The sequence below is a fragment of the Triticum aestivum genome, chromosome 5B, assembly GCF_018294505.1.
Source record: "Triticum aestivum cultivar Chinese Spring chromosome 5B, IWGSC CS RefSeq v2.1, whole genome shotgun sequence".
Taxonomy (NCBI): Eukaryota; Viridiplantae; Streptophyta; class Magnoliopsida; order Poales; family Poaceae; genus Triticum; species Triticum aestivum.
Genome location: NC_057807.1, coordinates 535,052,047 through 535,058,132, shown reverse-complemented (window position 1 = coordinate 535,058,132; position 6,086 = coordinate 535,052,047). Strand labels below are relative to the sequence as shown.

Sequence of the window (6,086 nt, the reverse complement as noted above, 5' to 3'; positions counted from 1 at the left end):
TGCCAAATCGAATTCAGTGCTGGAACAGCATCCCAATGGCCAATAATAGTTTTATACATATTGAAGGGAAAATAGCCTGATGGTGACGAGTGTCATTTCCAAAGGTTGGGTTCAGTGGAAAGTGGCACCGTTCAGCACTAACTGGTCCAGTTGTGCAACTTATGCATATGCTTCAGAAGCAGATGAAACAAATCTTAATGAGGTTTCTGGACAGTGCATAGAGAAATACTTTTATTTGAAAATAATATGATAATCCAGGGTCAATAAGTCTTACACAAAGAAAAATGACAAGCCAGGTTCTGAAGCTTTAGGACAGACACATATCATAAGAAATAATGTCTTACATCAAATACTTCCATAACACACCAGTTCCGGACAAGAACATGCTTACAAACCCTCCTTATCGAAAGAAAAAAAATGGATTTAGCGGTAACGGTGGATTCTTGCCAACGCAGCCCAACCAAAGGTAACTATGAAGGGCCAAAGTGTAGTGAGCACTAGGAGCGCGTACATCCTTAGTAATTGTACCATTCCTTTGAATAGACCCTTTCTAATACATAACGGTCCTGCAAGAATAACCAAGTTAAAAATACTATCCACATTTGTACCAAGCCATACGGTGGGAGTAATAACACAGACCGCAACGGCAGTATTACGAGCAACTGGAGCTAGCACCATATACACACCCAGTGCAAATGCAATAGACATGCTTACGAATGAACTCGAGAAGGAAAGCACGGATAAGACTAAGTAGACTTCGCGGCCTATCGCGGGTGACCATGTTAACAAAGGGACTTGCAGAAAACGTGAAGCCAATGGTAGCTAGAGAAGAGCATATGAAAGCTATTGTGGTGGCTATCATGAACGCGTCAAAAAGATAACTCCCGGCATATGTTGGTGTGCCTTCATTGGTATGACCATCAGCTCTATAACCTCCAGGGATGGCAAAAGTTGCACTGAACGCAACAGTTGCTATTAGGACAGAACCAACGACAGACATTTGTGCTGCATTTTTCAGCCTCTGTGATTCTTTGTCCTCCTCCTCTGGCTTTGGATGCCGACTGAACGGTTCCTCAGCCTTATCCCAGCAAACAACACCATAGTTTGCTCCAACAGACAACAAGGCATGGTATATTTTATTCTCAGAGTTCTAAAATAAAAACAGGTAAGATTACTTAAGTACCAAATGAAGCAATATGCCATAAATGATTTATTTTATTCAAGGGGAGAACTTCAAAGTAAAACCAAGTATTACCTCTATATAATTCATTCCGTATGAAAGCTTACTGATGGATAGATCCAAGGGAGTTTGCCCCTGGTTATTTGTTATATTTAGATTCACCTCTGGATTCCCAAATAGAGCACAGAATATCCTAAAGTTCCGTGCTTGGATAGCCAAGTGCAGTGCAGTGTTTCCATCATTGTCTTGCATATTCAGAATCCAAACTAAAGATGGAGTTTCACATACATAGAACACTACGTCCCGTATTTCTTTCTCGACAGCAACATGAAGGAATGTTCTTCCTTTAGCATTGCGCAACCCAACACAATTTGGATACTTGCCACGGAAAAACCGTATGGCATCTTTCACACCTGCAGAGGCAGCCAAATGTATGGGGAAAGATCCATTCTTGTCCGCTTGATACAGTACGGTGGGGTTCGCTTCGAATACTATCTTGAGCATCGATGTAGAAGTCCGGGAAATCCATACAAAACGACACCAAGGAGGTCTGCTGAGGAGCTCAAGTTGCAGACACGAGGCAGTCCCAAAAGACAACGATGAAGCAAAGTGAAGCGGCGTTCTCCCATCTTTGTCCACCTGTATAGTAAGCTTTTTGTTCCAATGCACTAGGAACTCTACCATCACTGTCAAGAATACGCATTTTGTGTTAGTGAATCAAAATACTCCCTCCATTTACTTATACAAGGCCACTATGGAATATACGTTTTGCATCAATATAAGGCCACCAACAGTAATCGAGGAAAGAATTAATGATATTTCCTCGTAGGAGCAACATGTTTAATACTTGCATGCATGCAGTCATAATAACACTAGCTAGTTCCTCCACTCAGTTTTCTTACATGCATGTTCCGTATTAATGATCCCAGTAAACGAAAAGAAAGTTGGCTTATGAAATATGCAGTAAATTTAACATTGGTATCTATAATTTGAGTTTGTGGCCTTGTATACAAAAATGGAGGGAGTAGGAATTATCTTAATCCAAATAACATTTCGTAGAATTGGCCGTTAATTTAACCATGTTCCTATATGAAGACGATGACAATAACTACATCAACAACAACTAGGTAAGTGTAGAGAACTACATCTACTACTCCCTCCGTTTCAGAATATAAGGTGTAATGTTTTCTATGCAAGTCAACTATTTCAACGTTTGACCAAGAGTATAGAATAAATAACAACACTTGCAATACCTAATTAATAGACAAAATATGAAACTACTTTTCATGATGAATCAAATGATATAAATTTCATATTCCGGATATTCATATATTTTTCTAAAAACTCGGTCAAACATGCACTCGTTTAAACCAATACACCTTATATAAAAAAATGAAGGGAGTATATGCTAAAAACACAATTTTTGGGCCCCTACTTATGATGCCTGGTTGCATGCATCTCCACACCTTTACAGAGATATGTGAGATGATGAAAATGAAGCGCAGATCCTCATGCGGTAAAACTAAAATTGTTTCATTTCTCTTTCAGAGGAAAAGCAAACGAATGGTTCCTATCTCTTTCGAGAGTCACCGTTACAAAATGCGAAATATGTTGCAATATATTCATGACTAAGTTTTCTGGGATTTTCTAGTATATTTTCTTTTCTGAACAGTCCTTTGATTGAGCATATAATAGGATTTTCTAGTATATTCCATTTGACTCATATTCAAAAAAGGTTCTATCCCCGGATGGACCGGCGGCGGCGAAGCTCGTTCCTTTTTTGAAGGCGTCGTCGCGGCTCTCATTGCCCTTGTGTTGCTCCAGGGGAGACTCTGACCCTCGGGTCGGGCGGTGGCGGCGCTCCGGTGTCGTATCCTTCCTGAAGGCGCCGCCTTGGAGTCCACAGTTCGTCGTATGCGGCTTCATCTCTTCGTAGATAGGGGTGGTGTTGCTGCGCTCGGTGCCTACGTATCGTGCCTTTGGTGTGTGCGTGTGTGGTGGCTTGCGTTTGTACCGCCGTGTTGATGATCGTTTCTTTATTTATAAAGCGGGGCGAAAGCCTTTTTGGGGAAAAAAAAGGATTTCATTTGAACAAATTTATGGCATATAACTAGTTTATCAAATGTATGCTAAAGTTAGGCTCAAAATTCGAGGGGACACTATGATTTAGAATGAGGGAGTTGACAGGGAAGTTCTAAAATATATTATGCATTTAGTGGGTACCTGAGTCTCTGTGTGGAAGAACACCAACATGCAGGGCATTTTGTCCATCTGCTCCGGAATAGGAGAGATTGCCACCACTTTTATCATACAGAATCAATGCAATTGTACTCTTCCCCAGCAAGATGGCTAGATACAAGGGTGAAACGCCATCCGCAGGATAATTAGCTAACTCTGGATCAGCACCCATCAGTAGTTTGACTATATTCTTTTCTTCCCGTGTGCCAGCAGCATCTTCCCTATTCTTTTCTTCTCCGGCGGTGTCAGTAGCACCAAGCAATGATCTTCTCTCCTTCAGACCGAGAAATCGACCATCCTCAAATCGGACAGCCTCATGCAGGGCCGTCTCGTGCCGCTTATTTTCCATTCTCAGGAGCCTGAGCTTCGTGTCAGCGCCCTCACGTGCAGCTAAATCCATGAGATGAGAAACCATTTTGGAGTTCCCAGCTCGGGCAGCACAATGCAAGGGTGGGTCACCCTTGTGATTCTTCGCAAACAGGAGCCCCATGTCCCTTCCGTAGATGATGCCGGCATACTCTAGGAAACGTTTGCCATCCTCCTGATTCTGTGCGACCACATGTAGTGCAGTATGACCATCAGGAGTGACGCCCTTGAGGAGTGCTCCATCTGCAAGTGAAGCATCAGGCTGGTCGTCGACGCCCTCTTCTACATCACGAGCAGTTGACACTGCAGTTCTTCCTTGGGTGCTGCTGCCTGCCTCTACCAACTCGAGAAATTCTTGAGAAACAATCATCAGGGGTGGACGTTTTGCGTCTTCCCTCTCTAAAAGGACACTCAGTGCCATCGAGGAGCCCTCGCGTGCCGATAACAGAAGCAAGGGATTGACGGTACCAGCTGGGGATTGGTCCTCTTCGGAAGGTTTCTTACTCGGCGCCATCGCATCAACCATCGACATGGTATCCTCCTTGTTCAGCCCATCCTTCAACTTTGTGGCCATCATAGGATTGGCGTCCATGGCCACTATGTGGTTTGGAAGTTGGTTGGAGTGTTTGAGGTTGGTTGTGCTCCAAACGCGCGTCTCGGCGCACTCTTAAAACAACTGCAAAGTCTTCTCTCTTTTCTGTTCAACCAAGTCACATTTTAATTGGTTGCTCTTTCCCTCACAAGGCTTAATTTTATTTGTTTCTGGTTTCATGGTTCCTCCGGGGCATATGGATGTCAATGTGCCCCAAACCTACTCCTTCATTAATCAATATTCGCTCTAAACCTGCTCTTGAATTTGTCTACATGAGGGGGTGGTGCATATGGTGGACTAGACCACCTATCTCTTCACCATAATATTGGGCCTTTTTTCACTGAGCCTTCATCTTTGACTTATTATTTTTCATCTACCCTCTTCTTTGACTTGTTGACCATGGCTTGGAATTCTTGGTTTGATTTTTCAGAGCATCTCTATTGGTTTGATTTCACAGGACCTTGACATGGCTCGATTTCGATTGGACCACGTAAATGCCATGCAGGTCACGGCAGGACCCGTGAATAAAATTACATGTTTGCCCAACACGACGTATGCTCAATTTTTTCTTTCGCGACGAGGTATACTCACATGTAATTGTGATTATTATATTCCTTACTGCTCATCTAGAAAAAAGAGGAAAAAGAATGCCGGCCAGCGGCTAGGAGTGCGCAAATGATTGTGACATGCCTCCAAAGAATGCATCTATCCACCTATCGGCAAAAATATGCTTTCCGCATCAAACGAAAACTTGCAAGTGGATGGCCAACTTGAAATATATACGCAGCTAATACTACTATGTGACAACTCATTGCACAACGCAAGAGAAGTGACCCAAGGGATGCGACAATAGCCGCTTCCCGTGCCTAATGAAACTTTGGTGTGGATGCTGACGACATGGAATGATGATTTTCTAATCAGTAAATCACCAAGAGCCGTAGAACTATTGTTCTACGGTTTGTGCTTCAACAAAATCACCAAGGGTGGTTGTAGTGGTCTTCAGTTACGTTGTCAATATACTCCATTCATAGTCGTACCATGGCTAGACTTGATGGGATTGATCCGTTCCAACTTAAGTTTAGTGACAATTGGAGTACTACATGCCTTCAGACGGGAGCTGTATTAGCATATAGCGATTGAGGCTAACATGTTGTTGATTAGTACTCCTACGTAGTACATTCCTCCAGAAGCAGGAAATGATCCTCTGGTCATTCTGGCCATTCGCATAAGACTCTGAATGATTTCTTCATGAATGGGTCCAACTTACTTCCTCCAGAAGCAAAAGTGTTTGATGATTTCCTTACGAATGGGTCCGCTCTGGCCATTCGCATAAGATTTTGAATACACACCCTCTAGTGAAGCACAAGGTTAACTTACTTGATGAAACTGTCAGGTAGATATAACAAGTGTATAGCGAACTGCTGGCACCTTCCCTTTTTTTCTGCTTCTTGTTCCCTGCTTCTTCGAAGACTGCAAGGGCACCTTATTTCGCCTTCTTAATGCAAAGGTAGAGCACCTGCCATGTTTGTCAGAAACAAAAGAGAGGTAAGAAACATGAGGCTTTCATGTCCACAAGCTAATCCTAACAATATGAGGGAGAGATCATCAACTCATGTGATTGGGTACCGGAGCCTGGAGATGCTACGGTTAGAAGATGCAGCTAAGACGCGGCGAGAGAAAAAAAAAGAGCAATCACTGATAACTTTCTGT

The 6,086-nt window shown here is 42.9% G+C and overlaps 1 pseudogene; it reads right to left on the bottom strand.

The window, feature by feature from the left end:
- Positions 1-423: 423 nt before the first annotated feature.
- Positions 424-4,376, bottom strand: LOC123114977 (protein ACCELERATED CELL DEATH 6-like; annotated as a pseudogene).
- Between the last annotated feature and the right edge of the window lie 1,710 nt (positions 4,377-6,086).